This window comes from Engystomops pustulosus, chromosome 7 (genome assembly GCF_040894005.1).
Source record: "Engystomops pustulosus chromosome 7, aEngPut4.maternal, whole genome shotgun sequence".
Classification (NCBI taxonomy): Eukaryota; Metazoa; Chordata; class Amphibia; order Anura; family Leptodactylidae; genus Engystomops; species Engystomops pustulosus.
This window is the reverse complement of record NC_092417.1, coordinates 30,677,532-30,703,318: the sequence shown is the minus strand read 5'-3', so window position 1 is coordinate 30,703,318 and position 25,787 is coordinate 30,677,532. Positions and strand designations below refer to the sequence as shown.

At 43.5% G+C, this 25,787-nt stretch overlaps 1 protein-coding gene across 5 annotated transcripts in view; it reads right to left on the bottom strand.

The window, feature by feature from the left end:
• BAHD1 (bromo adjacent homology domain containing 1) overlaps positions 1 to 25,787 on the bottom strand; it is a 104,467-nt gene that overhangs the window by 32,645 nt on the left and 46,035 nt on the right. For 2 of the 5 annotated variants that reach the window (XM_072115305.1, XM_072115311.1), the window contains exon 1: positions 13,728 to 13,928. The exons of 2 other annotated variants lie outside the window; for them this stretch is intronic. The gene's annotated coding sequence lies outside the window, so the exon portion shown is untranslated. Of the gene's footprint in view, positions 1 to 13,624; positions 13,692 to 13,727; positions 13,929 to 25,787 lie in introns of those variants that run through there. One more of the 5 variants, XM_072115308.1, reaches the window with a different exon arrangement.

Below are 25,787 nucleotides of genomic sequence, written 5' to 3'. Positions count from 1 at the left end.
TTTCTACATCAACAACATAACATCAAGTGTGGAGACGCAAAAGAGAATATAAAACACAAGAACGGAGGCTAAGGAAAGACATGAAGGAGCAGGTGCTGAGTGTATCGCTATGGAGGAACATCCGCCTCCTGCACCTTCTACTTGTCGAAAACTTCAAGACATTGCTAGAAAACAGGCTGCACACGTCTTGGCACTGAGATGTAATATGTAATACCTAGGATAATACACAGACATATTACATAACCGCCCGCGTGTATACTCACTCTCCAAGAATCCACAACACCACGGCACAAAGCGAAACCAAAAATAGACCTTAGTTGTAAATCTCCCCGAGATAAGAGGGAGAAGACGTTATATGTGTCACTCACAAGACAAAGTGGCAAAAAGGGGGATCCTAGCAAAAATCCAAAGTTCCTTATCGGTGTCATACATATGCATAGGATAATAGGTACATAATGCATAGGATAAGTCAGTGATGGCAAACCTTTTGGAGACAGAGTTCCCAAGCCACAACCAAAATCCACTTATTTACCATAAGGGGCCAACATGGGATTTTAAGCAGTAACTTATTGCTACCTGTTCTTCCACATGTTTCAATCATATCGACCCCCTGAGGCCACCAATACAGTTGAAATAACATAATTGTAGGGTCCAGGGTCTCTCTGTAGAGGAAGAATGAAGGGTCCAGCAGGAGGACCTCCAAAGATAATGCAGCCCTGTCCACACCTTCTCACTTTTTCTGCAGTTCCAAACAGCCAATGAAGTGTCGCTTTAAAATATCTTTATATTTAAAGCATCTCTTAAGTTGCCTTGGACTGCAGGAAGATTTGGTGGATTTGGTCCTATTTGGTGAACTTTGTCCTGGGGTGATGGTCTGAGTGCCCACAGAAATGGCTCTGAGTGCCACCACTGGCACCCGTGCCATAGGTTCGCCACCACTGGGATAAGTGATACATGGCTGATAGCTGCAACCCACATTACTTGTCCAAGAAGAACCTCTATCCATTACACATCCATACAGGTCCTACAGTGAGGAGGAACAGAGAGGCGACGGGACCCCTAGTAATCGCGGGGTATCACTGATCTGCTCTGTGAATGGATGAATACAATGTCCAATAATGTAGGTACTTCCCAACAGTCAGGGTCCAGCGGTTCAGTCCTAGATTTCGTGCTCTGCCCCGACCGGTGGGGAAGTATGTCCCAAGACAAGAGAGCCGTCAGCTCCCTGCACTATTACTGTGCCTCTGCTGCTGCTGTGTGTAGCAGAGACCGACAGGCGTGATCTGAAGATGTCATTCCACCTGCCAGCTTCAGAGCTGTACACAGCAGGAGAGATTATCTGTGCCTACTAATAAAAGGAGGAGCTGGTAGCCGGGGGGGGGGGGGGGGGGCAGACTAAGAAGAAGGGGAGCTGCTGAGGGGACCAATAAGAGAGGCAGCTGCTGAGGGGACTACCAGTAATATGAGGGGGAGCTGCCGAGGGGAACTAATATAAGGGGGAGCTGCTGAGGGGAACTAATATGAGGGGGAACTGCTGAGGGGAACTAATATGAGGGGGAACTGCTGAGGGGAACTAATATGAGGGGGAACTAATAAGAGGGGGAAATGGTGAGGGGACTAATAAGAGGGGGAACTTCTGAGGGGACTAATAAGAGGGGGAACTGATGAGGGGACTAATAAGAGGGGGAACTGATGAGGGGACTAATAAGAGGGGGAACTGATGAGGGGACTAATAAGAGGGGGAACTGATGAGGGGACTAATAAGAGGGGGAACTGATGAGGGGACTAATAAGAGGGGGAACTGATGAGGGGACTAATAAGAGGGGGAACTGATGAGGGGACTAATAAGAGGGGGAACTGATGAGGGGACTAATAAGAGGGGGAACTGATGAGGGGACTAATAAGAGGGGGAACTGATGAGGGGACTAATAAGAGGGGGAACTGATGAGGGGACTAATAAGAGGGGGAACTGATGAGGGGACTAATAAGAGGGGGAACTGATGAGGGGACTAATAAGAGGGGGAACTGATGAGGGGACTAATAAGAGGGGGAACTGATGAGGGGACTAATAAGAGGGGGAACTGATGAGGGGACTAATAAGAGGGGGAACTGATGAGGGGACTAATAAGAAAGGGATCTTCTGAGGGGACTAATAAGAAAGGGAGCTTCTGAGGGGACTAATAATAGGGGGAGCTCCTGAGGGGACTAATAAGAGGGGGAGCTCCTGAGGGGACTAATAAGAGGGGGAGCTCCTGAGGGGACTAATAAGAGGGGGAGCTCCTGAGGGGACTAATAAGAGGGGGAGCTCCTGAGGGGACTAATAAGAGGGGGAGCTCCTGAGGGGACTAATAAGAGGGGGAGCTCCTGAGGGGACTAATAAGAGGGGGAGCTCCTGAGGGGACTAATAAGAGGGGGCGCTCCTGAGGGGACTAATAAGAGGGGGCGCTCCTGAGGGGACTAATAAGAGGGGGCGCTCCTGAGGGGACTAATAAGAGGGGGAGCTCCTGAGGGGACTAATAAGAGGGGGAACTGGTGAGGGGACTAATAAGAGGGGGAACTGCTGAGGGGACTAATAAGAGGGGGAACTGCTGAGGGGACTAATAAGAGGGGGAACTGCTGAGGGGACTAATAAGAGGGGGAACTGATGAGGGGACTAATAAGAGGGGGAACTGATGAGGGGACTAATAAGAGGGGGAACTGATGAGGGGACTAATAAGAGGGGGAACTGATGAGGGGACTAATAAGAGGGGGAACTGCTGAGGGGACTAATAAGAGGGGGAACTGATGAGGGGACTAATAAGAGGGGGAACTGCTGAGGGGACTAATAAGAGGGGGAACTGCTGAGGGGACTAATAAGAGGGGGAACTGCTGAGGGGACTAATAAGAGGGGGAACTGCTGAGGGGACTAATAAGAGGGGGAACTGCTGAGGGGACTAATAAGAGGGGGAACTGCTGAGGGGACTAATAAGAGGGGGAACTGCTGAGGGGACTAATAAGAGGGGGAACTGCTGAGGGGACTAATAAGAGGGGGAACTGCTGAGGGGACTAATAAGAGGGGGAACTGCTGAGGGGACTAATAAGAGGGGGAACTGCTGAGGGGACTAATAAGAGGGGGAACTGCTGAGGGGACTAATAAGAGGGGGAACTGCTGAGGGGACTAATAAGAGGGGGAACTGATGAGGGGACTAATAAGAAAGGGAGCTCCTGAGGGGACTAATAAGAGGGGGAGCTGCTGAGGGGACTAATAAGAGGGGGAACTGATGAGGGGACTAATAAGAAAGGGAGCTCCTGAGGGGACTAATAAGAGGGGGAGCTGCTGAGGGGACTAATAAGAGGGGGAGCTGCTGAGGGCGCAAGGGGGAACTGCTGGGGGGGGATATCAGAGGGGGACACAATGTTAGGGTGAGCCAACAGAAGCATAACGGCACTTATACTGTGTTGGGTGAAGTAAGGGCTGGGGCAAAAAGTTTAGTGGTTGCAGGGGTAGAGTGATATCCGACGCCCCTATCTACGGTTTTATAGCACCTAGAAAAATGCTTCTGGTGTCATATTCAGATCACATCAGCCTTGTGATTCTGTGAGCTACAGGATCAGAGAGAGAGGTAGTTAGAGAAATGGGAAGGTACTGGATCTTTACATGCAGCTCAGATTACGAGTCCACCTGCAGAACATGATATAATCGCACTGTATACAATGCAGAACACGGCTGTAGCCACAGTGCTGCCTCTCGTGAATACGCATGTAATGGTGATGTCTGTGAGTGTTCGTGATGGCCCATCAACCATAGAGCAGATCAATACGCCTGCATTATACATTATGTGGTAGTAAGGGGATGACATAGTGATCCAAGTGTCCAAAATCCCGGAGTAAACAGACCACAAGTGACAATGTCATCCAGTATCACAGCTCGGGCCCTGGGAGATCACATATGACTAATAGCAACACAAAAACATCCAAAGGAAAGTCCGAAACCTTCTGCCTCCAAGGCCCAATCCTCCTCAGTCAAGAATTAACTCCTTCCTGGTGTGAGCCAGCGAGGTAATAGTGGCGCTGCTACACATATGGACACCCACCAATCACATCCTATAGGCTCCATGTGAACCTCTAATGCATCCACTTCTGATACAATAAACTAATGGTAAAGTCTTCTTTCTGTCTGGCGGACATGGGAGAGGGCATGCAGTTATCAGCTGTGAGGGGCCATACACTTCTCCATTCCTTTCAGTTGTGTTTCCTCCTCGGGTAACATCAGCCAGGTTTCTATTTTCACAATTGGAAATTCACAGATAAGAAGATAACAAGGAGAGTCGGCTTAGGAAATCCTCCCCATACATGAGAATGACAAACTATGCAGCCTATAGGTGACCCAGCAATAAGGTATAGATCCTCTATGTGCACCGTAATACAGTATTCATCTTATATACATGACCAGTATTACCCATAATACCGTATGTCTCCTATATATGTGTTACCATAAGGTTTCTATATATCCATAGTATTACTATACACTTCATTGACATAACCATATTATAGGCCCAGAAATACTGTATATATCCTATATATATAACCAGCAATACCAGCGATCCTGTATAGGTCCTATATATGACGAGTAATACCGTACAGATCCTATACAAGTCCAGTAATACTGTATAGATCCTTATGTATATAAACAGCAATACTGTACACATCTTATATATGCCCAGTGATACCATACAGATCCTATACTCAAGTCCAGTAATATAGCACAGATCCCATACAAGTCCAGTAATACTGTATAGAATTTATACATATAAATCCCATATGCCCAGTAATACTGGGAAGATCCTATATAAATCCAGTAAATGTACATTTATTATATATGACCAGTATACACACATACAGTAATACAGTATAGCTCCTATGGAGAGAAAAAATAATCACAGGTTATGGAGAAAAAACATTTGTTTCATTCTATGATACTGTATGGCCTCTATATTTACACATGTTGTTACATTATTGTTTCTTTGACTCTTTAGTTCATATAAATTTCCAGTATTACTATTTATGCCTAGTTATACTGTACAGTCTATATAATTCCTTAATTAATAGAATACTTCCTATACATGATGAGTTTTATAGTAAATATCATATTACTATAGCAATGTTCTAATATATATATTTCTATACAAACCACATATTATGGAATCACACAATTAATTGCATGCTTACTATTTAATGAAGGTTTATATGTAGATCCCATTACTATAGAAATGTTCGTATATATGGCCAGTATTGTTCCTATATATACCATATATTATAGTATCCCTCCTATTTGAGTGTTGTACTGTTCCTATAAATACCCGCATTACTATAGAAATGTTTGTACATATGGCCAGTACTTAATTATAGTATCCCTCCTATATAAGAGCTCTATTGTTCCTATATATTCCCTATATTATAGTATCCCTCCTATATAAGAGCTGTATTGTTCCTATATATTCCCTATATTATAGCATCCCTCCTATGGAAGAGCTGTATTGTTCCTATATATTCCCTATATTATAGTATCCCTCCTATATAAGAGCTGCATTGTTCCTATATATTCCCTATATTATAGTATCCCTCCTATATAAGAGCTGTATTGTTCCTATATATTCCCTATATTATAGTATCCCTCCTATAGAAGAGCTGTATTGTTCCTATATATTCCCTATATTACAGTATCCCTCCTATATAAGAGCTATATTGTTCCTATAAATACCCTATATTATAGTATCCCTCCTATATAAGAGCTATATTGTTCCTATAAATACCCTATATTATAGTATCCCTCCTATATAAGAGCTATATTGTTCCTATAAATATCCTATATTATAGTATCCCTCCTATATAAGAGCTCTATTGTTCCTATATATTCCCTATATTATAGTATCCCTCCTATATAAGAGCTATATTGTTCCTATAAATACCCAATATTATAGTATCCCTCCTATATATTCCCTATATTATAGCATCCCTCCTATAGAAGAGCTGTATTGTTCCTATATATTCCCTATATTATAATATCCCTCCTTTAGAAGAGCTGTATTGTTCCTATATATTCCCTATATTACAGTATCCCTCCTATATAAGAGCTATATTGTTCCTATAAATACCCTATATTATAGTATCCCTCCTATATAAGAGCTCTATTGTTCCTATATATTCCCTATATTATAGTATCCCTCCTATATAAGAGCTATATTGTTCCTATATATTCCCTATATTACAGTATCCCTCCTATATAAGAGCTATATTGTTCCTATAAATATCCTATATTATAGTATGCCTCCTATATAAGAGCTATATTGTTCCTATATATTCCCTATATTATAGTATCCCTCCTATATAAGAGCTATATTGTTCCTATAAATACCCAATATTATAGTATCCCTCCTATATATTCCCTATATTACAGTATCCCTCCTATATAAGAGCTATATTGTTCCTATATATTCCCTATATTACAGTATCCTTCCTATATAAGAGCTATATTGTTCCTATAAATACCCTATACTATAGTATCCCTCCTATATAAGAGCTATATTGTTCCTATAAATATCCTATATTATAGTATCCCTCCTATATAAGAGCTATATTGTTCCTATATATTCCCTATATTATAGTATCCCTCCTATATAAGAGCTCTATTGTTCCTATATATTCCCTATATTATAGTATCCCTCCTATATAAGAGCTATATTGTTCCTATAAATACCCAATATTATAGTATCCCTCCTATATATTACCTATATTACAGTATCCCTCCTATATAAGAGCCCTCCCATACTGCACATGTCGCTTGTCTGACTCCCCTGGGATATGGACACCTACAGACTATGTTGGGCCCCCGGAGCACAGCTGCAGAGCGTGGGGTCAGGTGCGGCTCTGATACAATCAGTAATGGCACTGGAGCTCTATTCTTTCACTGCTTATAGTGTCTGTCCCATACCCGCTTCCCATTGCTCCAAATCTATTTCACTGCCATAGGATCCAACGTCATCATAAAAAGTGAGTGACATAACGGAGGTCAAAGGTAAAGGCTTCCATAGCGCAGATACAAGGAGACGCCTGCGGATCCTTTCCATGGCCTCTCTGCATCCGTATAAATGATGACAGCACGCTGGAGTTACAGGACTATATGGCGGTAGTTACTTTTCTACATCAGAGAAGCCTGATAAGAAATTCTTCCTGCTTTTCAGATTAGCGAATACCGGATTAAAGGGATGACACGACACAGTACAAGTGATGACACATACAACACCCATCGGACGAACCGGCAGATTGCTCACTGGGATCCACTGGATAAGTTGTGATACACACATAGGTGTCACCATCACATACAGTTTAGGGCTGGCCAGGACACTCATTCCTTGATAACAAGAAACCCCCCCACACACACACACACCAAAAAAAAAAAAAAAACACAGAGCAAATGTCCCTTCTTGCAAGCTGGGGTCTTATCCCTTTAAGTATGATCCCTTTAAGGAAGGGTGCTCTGGCTCACAGATTTAAGTGTATTCACTCAAAGAATACACTGAAAGACCCCGGACACATACGAATAATGGGATCACATTTAAAGGGATGGGACCTCGACATGCAAGAAAGGAGATTTAGAGTTAGTCCCAACTATCTAATAAAAGTTATATTTTATGTGACTGTAAACCAGGGATACACAAGCTCACCAGGGCAGTGTTACTATACAGTCATATCCTCCCTCTCCTTTCATCTCCTCTTCTGAGGAACTGGGATAATTTAGCCCAATATTGGGAGGGGTCATCCTCTTATTACACCAGAGGGGAACAAAGCCCTGATTTTTCTATTATCTGGGTGATAATAACCCTAGGAGGGTTGAGTAGGAACCAAAGAACTTCTCACATTTTCTAGAAATGTTGATGATACGGGATAAGACCTGATATCACCGGCTCTTAGGATGTGACAGTAAAGTTAATCCCTTAGTTTTATACATGAATTACAATACTCGGGTCTTCTATATAATTTTAGGAATCTCTTCACAATACTCAGCTTTTCCGCATAGAAATTTACAAAAACTGCACCGATTTTTGTATCAGAAATGTGTCAAAATTTCTGCTGCGGATGCTCAATGGGGTCAGAGAAATTCTCTCACTTACAGTCAATGAAAATGTGAATTTCAAGCCAATGTTGCACGTACTACAGGGTGTAACCTGTCTGCCTGCCCCCCTACACTGGAGAGTGCTAGAGATAAATGAGCGCAGCTCAGCGCCTCTAGTGCGTCGCAACGTGTCAGCGGATCTTGTCAGCTTTTAGATTATAGCAGCTTCGCTAACACCACTAATGTACTGCACTAAAGTGAGAATCATGGGAGCGGAGAATAACACCGCACGTGTATTTATGAGATGTCGCAGCTCCGCAGACTCAAGGCAGGGGCTCCGACTGAGCCAAAACCATGAGTCCAGCTGATGCCTCACACTACAGAGAGCTGGGGTGGTCAAACCTAAACCTATTAAAGCCATTGTTCCCTGGAAGTTACAAACACAGGCAGGAATAGATTTCTACAGTCACCACAAATTGTATTCAAATATTGAGTAGATTGAAAAGAAAATAAATCTAACATCAAAATCAAGCCAGGACACTTACTCATAGATCCAGGCACCCTGACTGTGGTAATCATCTTATATTTACTAAAAACCGATTTTTAAATTATGCTAATGAGCCAGGAAGGCTCTGCAGGTGTTACCAGAGCCCCTCCGTGCTCTGGCTTCACAGGTTGTTATACTGTCTCAACTTCCCTCTGCCTGGAAGGGGGAGTACAGAGGGAGCAGGGGAAACAATTTGACAGCTGGTGAAGCTGCAGCACAGAAGGACCCCCAGAGCCCTTCTGACTCATTAGCATAATTTTAAAAGTTGATGTTAGACGGAAGGAGGCCATGGATAACACATATAAGAAGATTATCACAGTCATGGTGCCTGGATCTAGGAGTAAGTGTCTCTGTTTTATCATGCTGGATTTTGATACAGAAACATATCTTGTTTAATCCCTGAATTCAGTGGTTTTGCTGCAAAAACACTTATGATAATGAGGCTCTGTAGTTCCTGTGGCTCGGCACTTCTCCTCTTCCCCTAATTATGAACTGCTTTAGAGAACAATATATTCACTGTGTTGTCTCTGACAGCCAGAAGTAATCAATCGCTGCTCCATCCCCCAGCTGCTGTGTATGAGTCATCCAGCTCAGGTTGATTAGTCCTGTCTGGACAGTTCAGGAAGCTCTGTGTAAAGTGTTTATGAATGGCAGCCAGCATGCAACCCAGCTTTCCTAAGTTCCTGATTTTTCTAATTGTTATTTAAAAAAAAAAAAAAACACTCGGATCAGGGATAAACAAGAAATGTTTCTGCATCAGTTTCACTACAGCATTTGTAGAGTATGTTTGGTTAACAATGTATAAAAACAAATGGTAGATTTCCTTTAATATGTCAGCTTGTCTTCAACAACAAAAAAACAAAAACGCACAGCACCTGGCCAAAAACAATCTTCCAATGCATTTTAGCTTATACATAATCCTTTACATGCAGTATAAGACTCCATTCACACACACATATGCACACACTGTGCAGTTTCTCTACATTTAATTACCATGTTGCATGTTTTATTGTAAACAACTAAAAACTGTATCAACCTAATAGTAAACAAAATGCAAGAAAATAAACATATCTAATAAAATAAAGCAAAATGAGAACATTCCTTTTTACTAGACTTTCCATTGTACTTCATGTCCCGCAGATAAGAGCCAAATCACAAGATCCATCTAGTGCTGTGAAGATCCTATAATCCAGCATCTGATAATCTGCTTTCAGCACGGAAACTGCCAGATCATGAAACCTGAAGGCGACTTTACTGATTGGGGAATCCTGGGACATTCCGGAGTTTTGGGAGACAACACTTGTCCATTCATCTGGTGACCACACACAATCCAATACTGCTCTGTAATATCGGAGGGTGTATGCTTATTACCAAACAGGGGACCCCCAATCTAGTGATCACTACAGGTCCAAGCAGTCCGACCCTCACTAATCCCTTATCCCCTATCCTGTGGATAATGTAACAAAGTGATTCTAGCCATACAGATTAATGACAATGGGAATATTGTGGAGCACAAAAACTTATCTAATGACAGAATCAGCCAAATATTACAATTTGTCCTAAAAATAAAGGGAAAGGGATCTCCATTACCTTACTACACTGTTACACAATAACTGTAATAAGATACCACTGAACTACATAGTATTATCCCATATAAATTCTTAGAATCCTCTGCTTGCTGACACTGAATGACATCAATGTTCTATCTTTGAGATCTTCACGCAGACAGACCTTGGAGAACTATACTAGAGCTGACCCATTTCTGCCGTGCGATATTCACATGTACAGCGCTACAGACTATGTTTCAGATACCTAGATCAAAAACTGACTTTTTACATTCAAACAATTTAGAGAACCTTTCACCTACTGTCACCAATTCTTTCCCTCCTTTGATAGGTTTCACTGCACGGATTCCAGCATGGTTGGGATTTTTTCTGTAGCCCACACCATTTCCGAGCAACCAGTGCCAGATATGCAAATGTGTATCAGATATGTAAAATTTGTCATCTACTGTCAGGTGGGCGGTACTGAACAGGAGAAGACATACTGGTACTACCTACCTGACACTAGAGAACCTAAAACCATATCTGGTGCAAAAATTAATGGAACTCAATGCTTGGGAACACTGGGTATTGGGGACAAAATCCAAAACCATGGAAATCAATGGAGTGACATCAACTCCCAGCATTTTCGGAGCTGTAGTGCCACAACAGTCACAGAACCAGGGTCCAAATCCCAGCATGCTTGGAGCTATAGTGTCACAACAGCCAGAGAACCAGGGTCCAAATCCCAGCATGCTTGGAGCTGTAGTGTCACAACAGCCAGAGAACCAGGGTCCAAACCCAGCATGCTTGGAGCTGTGGTATCACAACAGCCAGGGAACCAGGGTCCAAATCCCAGCATGCTTGGAGCTGTAGTGTCACAACAGCCAGAGAACCATGGTCCAAACCCAGCATGCTTGGAGCTGTGGTATCACAACAGCCAGAGAACCAGGGTCCAAATCCCAGCATGCTTGGAGCTGTAGTGTCACAACAGCCAGAGAACAAGGGTCCAAACCCAGCATGCTTGGAGCTGTGGTATCACAACAGCCAGGGAACCAGGGTCCAAATCCCAGCATGCTCGTAGCTGTAGTGTCACAACAGCCAGAGAACAAGGGTCCAAACACAGCATGCTTGGAGCTGTGGTATCACAACAGCCAGGGAACCAGGGTCCAAATCCCAGCATGCTTGGAGCTATAGTTCCACAACAGCCAGTGAACCAGGGTCCAAATCCCAGCATGCTTGGAGCTGTAGTGTCACAACAGCCAGTGAACCAGGGTCCAAATCCCAGCATGCTTGGAGCTGTAGTGTCACAACAGCCAGTGAACCAGGGTCCAAATCCCAGCATGCTTGGAGCTGTAGTGTCACAACAGCCAGGGAACCAGGGTCCAAATCCCAGCATGCTTGGAGCTATAGTGTCACAACAGCCAGGGAACCAGGGTCCAAATTACACAGCACACAACATACAAAACTAGACCAGGATAGTCATGATATTGTATACATGAAACTCCATGGAGGATATATCTGAGTATCTCTCCCAGGGCTGAAGATTAAACCCATTTTGGACTCTGTTATATATGGATTTAGTTGACCGAGAGAATATTATAATGTATCCTAAAAATAAAATAATTGCACCCCATGGGTCACTATCCACAGCCAAGATTAACATAACCTCTCTATATAATGCTACACAATGGGGGAGGGGGACGTGTGTCTGACATTTCTCCAATATACCCCCGTGTGACTTACAGTACAAGACAAACCACAGGAAATCATCAGCAATAAGCTGTCAATTAGGAGGAGACGCACAATCTCCCGGAGTAACCTGGAGGATGTACAGGACGGGGTGATACATTGTTACTTAACTCATCCATCAACACAACAAGGTAACAATGATGTAACCTGCAGGATTCCGGTATAATGACAGCCGTCCCCAGGACTCTGAATATTAGATCAAATCATCCACTGACATGTAAGAAACGCACTGAAAAACCTCAGTGTAAAGAGTATATACAGTCTCCAAGCCATCAGTGTATAGAGTATATACCGTCCCCAAGCCATCAGTGTATAGAGCATATACCGTCCCCAAGCCATCAGTGTATAGAGCATATACAGTCCCCAAGCCATCAGTGTATAAAGCCCTTAGCCCAACAGTATATACAGTCTCCAAGCGATCATTCTAAAGAGTATACAAAGCCCTCAGTGTATAGAGCCCCAAGCCATCGGTATATACAGCCCTCAGGCCAGCGGTATATATACAGCACAACAGTATAGAGAGCTCTCAGCCCATCGGTGGTATAGAGAGCCCTAAGCCCAACACTATATACAGCAGATCGCTATATACAGCCCTCAGCAGATCGCTATATACAGCCCTCAGCAGATCGCTATATACAGCCCTCAGCAGATCGCTATATACAGCCCTCAGCAGATCGCTATATACAGCCCTCAGCAGATCGCTATATACAGCCCTCAGCAGATCGCTATATACAGCCCTCAGCAGATCGCTATATACAGCCCTCAGCAGATCGCTATATACAGCCCTCAGCAGATCGCCACATACAGCGAACAGCCATATAGAGCCCTCAGCCCATCGCTATATACCATATATCCAGTATGGTATAGAGCAGTATATATAAATATAAGATACCTGTGAAAAGATAAAGTAACATATAAACTGGGCCATAGATATAAGCCCGCAGATCGCCATGGTGACTGGACAGCTTAGATAGAAACTATCCAGTTCTATTCATTCCTGGGATAAGCATCCGTACATACCTGGCTGTCACTTCTCCCGAGCCCCTGCTCATTCTAACTATAAGGCACCCACATATTCCATAGCAATGTACAATAGTGTCATGAACATCTGTCCTTTACAGGAGGCTGCTCCCGTGGAGACTCCCAAATACAGAGGAGCTTTCCCCTCTCCAGGACGGATGATCCCCATGTCACCTGTCACTATCCCCTCTCCTCACAAGCTGTGCCATTCCTCTGTTATTTCTCCTGGAAACCTAGGGATAAATTGCCAAGAGGGCGTTACCAGGCGTGTCCTTACCCTGCTGTGATGGACGCTGAAGCTTCACCCATCCCCTACTCCCAGCTCAGATCTAACCTGTAAAGTGCGAGCACAACCCCAAATATTCAGCCATTTAGTGGCCAATGATTAAAATTATCACTCTCTTTATCGCAAAACAACCTTAAAAGTTAGGGAAAAAAAACCATTGGGGGTACAAAGTAGACAATTCCTCCAAGAAGGAGCATTTCTAGGGCACAGGGGTCAGAGAGTGGTGATGACTACAACTCCCATCATGCTCAGGCATTTGTGAGTAGTGGCCATCGTGATGCTATACAGGTGGGGCAGCATCCACCTGCAGCACTACCACCCCCATCATGTCACGTCCCTGCCCCCCAGAACTTTCCAGCAGCTGTGAGTGCAGGTACATGACGCACATCACCACCATCATCATCATCAGGGGTAAGTGACACCCGCTCCGTGGGCCCCTCGTGTTGTCACCGCATTCCCGCCCACACGCGGCTGTCACCCGCTTTTTACCTGTCACCCGGGGGCACTCCACAGGGCGCAGCTCCGGAGGGGGCGGGTGTCCGCGGTGACGCGCGGCTGCTGCTGCTGGTGGGAGGGGCTCCGGGTGACAGCGGAGGGAGGGCGCTTCCAAGCCTCCGGGATCCGCTACGCCGCAGCTCGCGCTGACTCCGTCTTCCTGCTACGCCCCCCGCGGCCAATGGCTGAGCTCCGAGCGGCGCTGACCAATCCGGCGCCAGCGCTCGTCTCACCCCGCCGCCCAATCACCGAAGAACGGGCTGCTGCCTACTGACCAATCACAGAAAAGAACGGTCCGCCGAAGCCAATGACAGAGCGGACAGTGGTGGAGGGCCAATTGTGAGGGCAGCGGAGGGTGATAGCGCTCCAATAACACGCGGGGCTCTGCCTCACACACACCCAGGAGATGGGGACGGGGAGTGCGCTGCTTCACACTGATACCCACCGTCCTTCATGGCATCACATAGGACACACGGTGCCCCTCCACTCCTGGCAGCCGGGCGTGCACGTACCACACTGGTACCAGGGTCCCATGGAGTGATGGGAGTGTCACCAGAGAGCTAGCCCAGGGATACAGCACGTGTAATAATGCTGCCATACAGTGCTCATACACCACTAATATCCCGCCCTATAGTGCACATACCTATAATACCAGGAGTAACACAAGGACCCCCAGTTATACTGTATTGTATTAATAATGGACTCTTCATAGGACCCTGGGAAGTTATGCCCCTGCCAGAGCTGTAGACACTTCAGAAATTCATTGCAATACCCCTCACAAACCGAAAACACAGCTAAAATCAGCAAAAGTACAGCTCTGTGGTAATATATATATAATACAGAAAATACTGAAAAAACATTAAAATGTTCACATCCACTACATATACATCATATACACTTTATACAAATGTAGACCTACTACATCCATAAATAAGGCTTTGAAGATACAAGCAGTCCCCGGGTTACGTACAGGATAGGTTCTGTAGGTTTGTTCTTAAGTTGAATTTGTATGTAAGTCGGAACTGTATATTTTATAATTGTAACTCCAGACAGAATTTTTTTGGTCTCTGTGACAATTGGATTTAAAAAATGTTGGGTTGTCATAAGAACCAGGATTATCAATAAATCTTCATTACAGACACCTGTGATAACTGTTACAGCTGATTATTGTAGCCTAAGACTAAAGTACAGGAAATTACCAACATCCAGAGGACCGGTTTTAACTAGGGGTCGTCTGTAAGTCGGATGTTCTTAAGTAGGGGACAGCCTGTAATAGTTCTAAATTTCAGAAATTTATTTTGCAGTGATAATAGTAAACTTTTAAATATACTTCATTTAGGAAAAAAGCTTCTCTATCCCATTTTTTTTGCTCCTTTCTTCTCCTGCAGTGAGCAGTGTAGCTGTCTGTACAAAGTTTGTAGTTAAAGTGAGGAGACTAAAGGTGAAAGGGCTGTTCCCATTTCAGCAAATTAATGTTATTTTTTGTATGATGAAAAATTATACAGTTTTCCAATATACCCAGAGTTATACACAGTTATATCACAGAGAGTAATCAGAGCTGTGTGATATAACGAGCTGTGCACCTGTGTGACCATGCTCAGATTTCTATCCACTGGAAGTAAACATAGAAGCTTCCTATAGAATGACAGCAAGCAGAGGTCTAGAAAACCACAAGGAATTGATACAGAAAGTATATTGGAAAATTCTATAACTTTTCATTATTCAAACAATAACATTTATTTCCTGAAATGGGAACTTCCCTTTAACTCCTTACATACCTAAATAATATTTCACTTGATTATTCAGCTCTGTAAGGAGATTAGACCATTCAGTGACTGTCTGTAAGGAGTTGTGAGTGTAAGGAGACATTAGAAACCTCCCCTTATCTATCAGCTGTCAGTGGGGTACAGGAGGAAAGCTGATTATACACACTGCTAAGGCCAGGAGTGTAAAACAGGACAAATACATATTTTCCTTTAATAATGTACAAGTATATTACGAAGTTTACTATTTTCATCTGCACTGTTTATTTCTGCAATTTGGCTTAAACATTTTTACACTTAAACCATAAGCTGTCAAGTTGAATTTTGTACATTATATACATTGCACATAAATACATTACACACCTACCCACTACACACATATATGCACATTACACACATGTACATTACACATACCCACTACACAAATTTATGCACATTACACACATGTATGTTCCTTACACATATCCACTACACAAATGTATACACTTTATAGACTCATTACAAACTATATATATTATATATATATTTATACTATACAAATATGCACATTGCATACATATACATTACTCACACATACCCACTACACACATGAATATTACACATACCCACCACACACATGTATGCACATTACATACACATTGCACATACTGTATATACATCACACTCACATACCCACAACACAATTGTATGTAGGTTACACACCTGAACATTACTTATACCCATTGCACACACACACACACATATATATATATATATATATATACATATATATATATATATACATATACACACTCATTATACATATACATTACTAACATACCCACTGCACACAAATTGCACACATACACATTACATACAGTGGGTACTAAAGGTATTTAGACCCCCTTTAAAATTTCCGCTCTTTGTTTCATTGCAGTCAATTCATAACATCAAGAAAGTATTATTTTTTGCTCATTAATGTACCCTACAGAAATGTAGATATTATGCTAATTTATTAAGCAAGAAAAACTTAAATATCATCTGGTCATAAGTATTCAGAACCTTTGCTATGACACTCATATTTAACTCATACGCTGTCCATTTCCTTCTGATCCTCCTTGATGTGGTTCTACTCCTTCATTAGAGTCCAACTGTGTTTAAGTAAACTGATTGGACTTTATTAGAAAAGGTAAACACCTGTTTATATAAGACCTCATAACTCACAGTACATGTCAGAATCATGAGATCTAAGGAACTGCCCAATGTCAGAGACAGAATTGATGCAAGGCACAGATCTGGCCAATGTTACAAAAGAATTTCTGCAGCACTCAAGGTTCCTAAGAGCACAGTGGCCTCTATAATCCTTAAATGGAAGAAGTTTGGAACAACCACAAATCTTCCTCAACCTGACCATCCGGCCAAACTAAGCAATTGCGGGGGAAGATATGCAGTAAGGAGATGGGAGAAAGCTCCACAAAGTCACTTATCACTTTAGCCTCCACCAGTCAAAGCTTTATAACAGAGTCTGCCGATGGAAGCCTCTCCTCAGTGCAAGACTTATTAAAGCTGCATACAGTGTGCAAAACACATGAAGGACTCCCGGACTATGAGAAATAAGATTCTCTGGTCTGATGAGACAAAGACTGAACCCTTTGTAGTTAATTCTTAGTGCAGTGATGGCTAACCTATGGCACTGGTGCCAGAGGTGGCACTCAGAGCCCTTCCTGTGGGCACTCAGGCCATCACCAGAGAGGAAACCAGGTATCTTCCTGCAGTCCCAGACCGCTAAGGACTTGCTGTGTACAAAGCTATTATAAAGCGACAGTGTTACCTGGGACTACTGGAGGAGTGGGAAGGTGTGGACAGATCTGGATTATCATTGTAGCTCCTGCTCCGGCCCCGACAATTCTTCCTTTTTATGGGACCCTGGAGGGAAGCTACAACGATCATCCAAATTTCTTCTATTTGTTACTTTACTGGTGTCCTCAGGGGCTGGTATCAATGAAAGCTGTGACAGAGAAGGGAGAATAAATCACAAATAAAATTTCTGTGTTGGCACTTTTCGATAAATAAGTGGGTCTTGGTTGTAGTTTGGGCACTCGGTCTCTAAAAGGTTCGCCATCACTGCCCTACACATTACACAGACCCTACACATTACACACACCCTACACATTACACACACCCTACACATTACACACACCCTACACATTACACACACCCTACACATTACACACACCCTACACATTACACACACCCTACACATTACACACACCCTACACATTACACACACTCTACACATTACACACACTCTACACATTACACACACCCTACACATTACACACACCCTACACATTACACACACCCTACACATTACACAGACCCTACACATTACACAGACCCTACACATTACACAGACCCTACACATTACACACACCCTACACATTACACACACCCTACACATTACACAGACCCTACACATTACACACACTCTACACATTACACACACTCTACACATTACACACACCCTACACATTACACACACTCTACACATTACACACACACTACACATTACACACACTCTACACATTACACACACACTACACATTACACACACTCTACACATTACACACACACTACACATTACACACACTCTACACGTTACACACACACTACACACACTCTACACATTACACACACACTACACATTACACAGACCCTACACATTACACACACCCTACACATTACACACACCCTACACATTACACACACCCTACACATTACACACACCCTACACATTACACACACCCTACACATTACACACACCCTACACATTACACACACCCTACACATTACACACACCCTACACATTACACACACCCTACACATTACACACACCCTACACATTACACACACTCTACACATTACACACACCCTACACATTACACACACCCTACACATTACACACACCCTACACATTACACAGACCCTACACATTACACAGACCCTACACATTACACAGACCCTACACATTACACACACCCTACACATTACACAGACCCTACACATTACACACACTCTACACATTACACACACTCTACACATTACACACACCCTACACATTACACACACTCTACACATTACACACACACTACACATTACACACACTCTACACATTACACACACACTACACATTACACACACTCTACACATTACACACACACTACACATTACACACACTCTACACGTTACACACACACTACACACACTCTACACATTACACACACACTACACATTACACACACCCTACACATTACACACACCCTACACATTACACACACACTACACATTACACACACTCTACACACTACACACACTCTACACATTACACACACTCTACACACTACACACACTCTACATTTTATACTCGTGCACCTGCGTATAGTAGAGGTCACGCCCACTAGAGGTCACAGGACTCTTGATGTATCTGTCGGGCTAAACTACACCAGGCGGGCAGGTTTTGTGGAATTACACATGCACGGGGCAGGGATGCCCGGAGCCCACCCACATCACTGGCAGGCGTGCTCCCATGCCCACATGGCGTAGAGGTGGCGTAGCTGCAAATATAATTACAATTTCTTGCAGAAACGTAGACGCGCTGACAAAATCCCCCTCTATGTTCCCACAGTGAAGCTCATATCAGGTTACTGCAGCTGTCATGAAGCGTTGACTGCTGTAACTTAAAGGATTTTTGGTATCTCAGATATTTTACATCTTTTACATTGCTTGTATCAGGAACGTTTTCTAACTTTTTTCAGACTGTGGCTCCTTCCACTACATCACTACCTCACTGCACCCCAGGGAAAGTGTTCATCCAGCTCCTCCTGCTTCACCCCACTCTTTTATGATCAGTGTCCATATGTGTTATAAAGAAGGATCCTAGTGATCCAGCGCAGGTCTGTGTGACATGATCTTATTCCCGCACAGACATATCTGGGGGAAATACGTTGTGTACAGACAATCTGTGGTTTTCCTTAGAAGCGATAGTAGGATCACTTCTCCGAAAACATAAAGAACAAAAAGCAAAACAGTAAGGGAGCCCAGGCGTGGCCGACGTCTGTGACAAACCATATTCCCTCACTTGTGGGGGGGTAGGACTTATCATGAGGGGCAGCTTTAGCTTTATTGGAGTCCTGTACATTCCAGTATTTTGTATCAAATGTATCAAGCATAAATTTGTAGCACCTTTAAGTCTATACAAGACAATAGCCCTCTCCTTCCACCATCCTCTAGTGTCTACAACACGCCACTGGCGCGGGTTTTGACAAGTTTTGCAACATTTTGGCAAAGTTGCGTCTGATACCTTTGGCTCGTCTTTCTGACCACACTGGCTCTCTGAAAGTGAAATGTTCCGAAATTCGAGCAGAAATGTAAAAATAAAGATTTTTTTTTGCAAACAATTCTTCAACTTTTTGATCTGGCACTTGTGGCGTGATTAATGCACTGCTCTGCTCCACATTGTGCGAACACAATGGACAATGGGTGCACAGATAGATTAGCCTGGCTGCCCCAGGTGATAATGAATCAGGGCCACAATGAGAGGTTTGGATGTGTCTAGACGGAGATAAGGGCATATTTTGGAGATGTTTTAGAGGCGCAGGAGATGTGAGAATGTAACCAACGTTCCACAGCAAAAATCTGCGGATCTGTGATTTCTATTGTAGAAGGTTTTCAACATGTTTTTTTTTAAATAGGATTACAATGTATTACCATAAAAGAGCAAACAACATTAAAGGGAACCTGTCATCAGGAATGTCACTTTTAGAGTGCTGATTTAAAAAATGCCTTTGTCATTAGTGATGGGAAGTCCGCCTCTTCTTAGTGAGCTGGATCATTAAGCTCCGGTCACTAAGCAGAGCCGGCTGTTCTGGTTCCTGAACGACTCCCTACTAAATATATAATAGGGAGCCTCAGTCCAAGCAGTCACCTCCTTCACTCTACTTTTACCATAATTTTATTGGGTTAAAGGGGGCGTGGTGAGCCACTTAGGGGTGGGGTTAAGTAAACTGTCGACTCCCTTCAGGGAGCCGGTTCCCGTTGTTGCCGCCAACTTAACTATTTATCAGCATTCTGAATCATTTCAGTACTTTATAAATCTTTATTTTGCATAAATACTACTTCCAGCAGCATGGTGTGAGTCCCAAAGGAGGTCAGCTGCAGCCTGTGTCTTCTCATGCATTCAGATTACCCTCCCTCCCCTGCCTGCTCAATGCACATGGCAGGAAGAGGGGAGGGGGGAGTGAGATGCATGAGTGTGAAGGAGAGGAGGCTGAATCAGGAACACACAGGCTGCAACCATCCTCCCTCCCGGGACTCAGGAGCTTGTTAATGTAAAATAAAGCATAGCTCCCAACCGTCCCAGATTTGGTGAAACAGTCCAGTTTTGTTCAACTCTGTCCCGCTGTCACGGGCAGCTGGGAGTTGTCCCGGATATTCCTTCAAGGTCCCGCACTGGATGGGGTTGTCCCAGCTCCGTGTCCACACCCCAGTAGCCTCTTTTCTCGTCCTAACCCTACATCTTCGGCGCGCAGCTCCTCGTATCTGCGCGCCCTTGTCCGAAAAGCCGGAGTCCTGCGCGTGCACAGAACACCGGCCTTTTGGACAAGGGGGCACAGCTATGAGGAGCTGCACGACAAAGATGTTAGGGTAGGAGGAGAAAAGAGGCTACTGGGGAGTGGAGTAGCCGCGACGTGTAGCCTCATGTGCGGCTACTCCACGCCCCAGTAGCCACTTAACAAAATTTACACATTAGCCTAATAAAGTTTTCTAAAAGATAGCCGGGATGTGAGGATTAGCTCTAAAAAGGGCTATACTCACGTCCCATTCATCCACCTACCACCCCTTCTACCTTTATAGGTAGAATCGTGGTGGTAGGTTCACTTTAATGTAAAAGAAAAAGCCCAGAGCCCAGGCACAGAAGCAACAGAGCTTCATTATGCAAATTTTATAATAGTTTTTTCAGCAAAACCCCTCAGCTCAGGGATTAAACAAGATATGTTGAGGTTTTGAACTACCAGTCCATTAACACAGGGCACTCTGGGACCTGATACTAATTTAATCAAAATGACCCCCCCCCCCCAAAAAAAAAAAAAAAAAATTACAAAAACATATTTTTAGCAAAGAAAGATGGCATCCGGGTGAACACTTTATAAACGGGTTCATGTAGATATGGAATATTCCCCAGGATGCTTTTGACTCCTGCTGTATTAATCAACACCTCAGAAAGTGTCAAATCTTTGCCAAAATCTGAGCCATTTTTGGAGAAGCTGTTATTACATTTTTATCATCATTGCTACTTATAGCGAGGGATGAGAATATAGGATGTATTTATTGATCTGACATTGATATAGGTGATATTCTTGACTGTAAAATCCTGTATGTGGCGTGAATAAAAGGAAAGTCTTGAGTGAATTTATTTTGTATTTTTTATTTGAATAGACAATATGTAATGTTGAAAGCAAAGCTAAACTTAAGGAAAACAGCCTCTCTGTGTCTGTTTTTTGGTCCTTCTTTCTCCTGCAGTGAGCAGTGTATATAAAGTACCATATACAGCACATAGATAAGGAAAGGAGGCTAAAGATCACCTTGTTCTTTACCTAGAGATCACTTACCTTGACGTACCGTATATACTCGAGTATAAGCCGACCCGAGTATAAGCCGAGACCCCTAATTTTACCACCAAAAACTGGGAAAACCTATTGACTCGAGTATAAGCTGTGGGTGTAGTATACAGCCACCCCCCCCCCCTTGTAGTATACAGCCAGCCCCATGTAGCATACAGCCAGCCAGCCCCATGTAGCATACAGCCAGCCCCCCCCCCAATGTAGTATACAGCCAGGCAGCCCCCCCAATGTAGTATACAGCCAGGCAGCCCCCCCAATGTAGTATACAGCCAGGCAGCCCCCCAATGTAGTATACGCCAGGCAGCCCCCCCAATGTACTATACAGACAGGCAGCCACCCCCCCAATATAGTATACAGCCAGGCAGCCCCCCCCCCCCAATGTAGTATACAGGCAGCCCCCTGCCAAAAAAAATAAAAAACTTAATACTCACCCTACGGTGTCCGGATCGTTGGCGCGGGTCCCGATGTTCAACGCGAGGCTCCCGGCGTCTCCTCTTCTCTCTTCTTTTGTCTCTGCTCTCTCGCCGGCAGAGTCACTTCCATGCGATCTGCGGCGGGCGCACACTATGATACGGCGGTGTCGCCGCTGATTACGTCATCAGCGGCGACACCGCCGCAACATAGTGTGCACCCGCCGCAGATCGCATGGACGCGACTCTGCCGGCGGTAGAACAGAGAAGAAAGAAGAAGAAGAGCCGCCGGGACCCGCGCCGAAGATCGGGAGCCTCGCGCTGAACATCGGGACCCGCGCCAACGATCCGGACACCGGAGGGTGAGTATTAAGTTTTTTATTTTTTACTTGACTCGTGTATAAGCCGAGGGGAGTTTTTTCAGCACATTTTTTGTGCTGAAAAACTTGGCTTATAAACGAGTATATACGGTATCTCTTTTATGAGATTAGATCATCTGTCTGTAAGGATTTAAGTCATTACATACTTTATCAGATTCCTTTATCTCTCAGCTGTCAGTGGAGAACAGAACACAAAGCTGATTTATACACACTGCTTAAAGAGAACCCGTCAGGCAAATTAACCCCCTAAACTAAATATATTTTCATAAACTGCTATTAGAGAGCATTGCCTCTATCCCTTCATTGTCCCTCTACATGCCTGTAAACTTAAGCAATGAGGTCCTAAAGCTGTATGGAAATGACCTTTGAGATGTCCAATGAGTCATTAGCATATTCGAGCTGTCCTGCTTATTCATGAGTGGGAGGCACAGCCACACCCCCCAGTGCATGACTGACAGCCTGTATAATGGCGTAATGGCTCCTCCATGTGCTTCCCTTGTGCTGGCGCCCCCGACAGCCTGTGTGTGTATAGGAGAGATACAACAGCTCCAGGCAGCCATGTTATAGCAGAACATGTCAGGTACTTGTGTAGCTGATGTCTGTGTCTCACACATGTGTATTAGGAGGATGCAGCATGTCAGCAGATAAGGCACAGACACCAGCAATGCTTTACTATACATTACACACAGACATGAGCAGGGGGAGGAGAGGGGAGGGATAACAGGGGTGACATCACTGCCTCTGACCATGTGACCAGCCTCATTTACATAATAAAGAATAGATGATTTTACAATGAATAATGTATGAAATAACTAGATAAAGGCTCGGATGGATCCTTGTGAGCTGCTCCAACAGGTAGAGGTGACAGGACAAGTGACACAGACCTGATGACAGGTGTACTTTAAATACACAAAAAGAAGGCCACAGATTTCTCGAATAAAGTATATTACATTTATCACCTGTACTGTTGTTAAAGTTTTTTTTTTTCCAGTGTAGATGCTGCAAGTTAATTAGACTTTCATTTCTCCAGTGGAAGTGCTCAAGATACATAAAATTTCATTGCTGAAGTCGAGATGCTGCACTTACATTACACCTTCATTACTCCAGTGGAGGTGCTGCAGGTAAATTCAACACTTACTACCAGTTTCCCCACAGATTACAACTAATTGCTAGAAGAAGGATACAAGCGGTCCCCTACTTAAGAACACCTGACTTACAGACGACCCCTAGTTACAAACGGACCTCTGGATGTTAGTAATTACTGTACTTTAGACCTAGGCTACAATAATCAGCTGTAACAGTTATCACAGGCGTCTGTAATGAAGATTTATTATTAATCCTGGTTCTTATGACAATCCAACATTTTTGGTCACAGAGACCAAAAAAGATTTTTCCTGGGTTACAATTATAAAATATACAGTTCCGACTTACATACTAATTCAACTTAAGAACAAACCTACAGAACCCATCTTGTACGTAACCCGAGAACTGCCTTATCTAAATTTACATGACCCTTCCAATACATAAGAACTGTACAAAGAGCAGAACTCCTCTCAATATCACTAAATATTGCTTTTAAGCAGCATTCTGCATAGTGTACAATCTTTGGCAGCCCGAAGACTGGCAGTGGCTGATTTTCTGTGTTTCACAATGACAACTAGTTACTTCTATGACACCCTGCACAAAAATCTCAATTGTCACTGTTTTATAGTTTTCAATGGTGCAATTCTTTGTGTGTATAAATAGATAATAGCTCACCAGGCTGTGAGCTCTGTGAAGGAGAAGGAGGAAGAGCTGAGAGCTGAGGAGTCTGCAGCACAGACAAATCACATGTTTTTTTAAATGTATCTAAACCAAAACCCAACTCCTGGGACTACACAGAGGATTCTGACAGGCTACAAGGTAAGTTATAACACACAATTATATTGTAATGCAAATGCTTAGAGAAAGCAGAAAGGCATATTTCTACTCCAGGTGTGAGGGGCTTCTACAACATGTCTTTAGTGAAAATGAGGTCCCTAGTGACAGGTTCCATTTAAAACCAATAAATTAATGAAAATAATAAATCATAAAATCACAACATAATGAGCCAAGAGAAAATATAAGATATCTCAGCTCCTTGTAGGCCATTAAAAATGAATAAGACACCAGCAGGGTCTGCCTAAAAAATAATGTAAGAAGGATAGGCTATAGGGTCAGGTTTTAGAGATTAAAGAAAATTTGAGGGGTTAATTTTCATTCTTTATCTTTTTAAAACCATTATGAGATTATTATACTAAGAAATGTGATATGATTGCTTGTATAATACACTGCACTCCTGTTATGGGATGAGCTAAGAGGGAAGCGCTCCTGCCCTCTGCTTAAACCTCTTAAATGCCATTGTCATAAGATGACTGTAGAATATAAGGGGTTAAATCAAGGGTGGTCGGAGTATTTCACTGTTATGACTGATCCGCATTCGCATCCAATCTCGCTCAGATCTTGGTAATAATCTTTTTCATCTTTATCCCTATATACTTGAGTATAAGCCGACCCAAGTATAAGCTGAGGCCCCTAATTTTACCACAAAACCTGGGAAAACCTATTGACTCGAGTATAAGCCGAGGGTGGGAAATGCATTGGTCACAGCCTCCCCATTATGTAGCCTGCCGGACCCTGGCCCATAGTATATAGTCAGCACCTGCCCCCCAGTATATAGCCTGACAGCCCATATCCCCCAGTATATAGCCAGCCCCCTGCCCCAGTATATAGCCAGCAGCGGGGGAAGCCAGAAAGGTGAGTTTTGATATTTTACTCGAGTATAAGCCGAGTTTGGGTTTTGAGCACATTTTTTGTGTGCTGA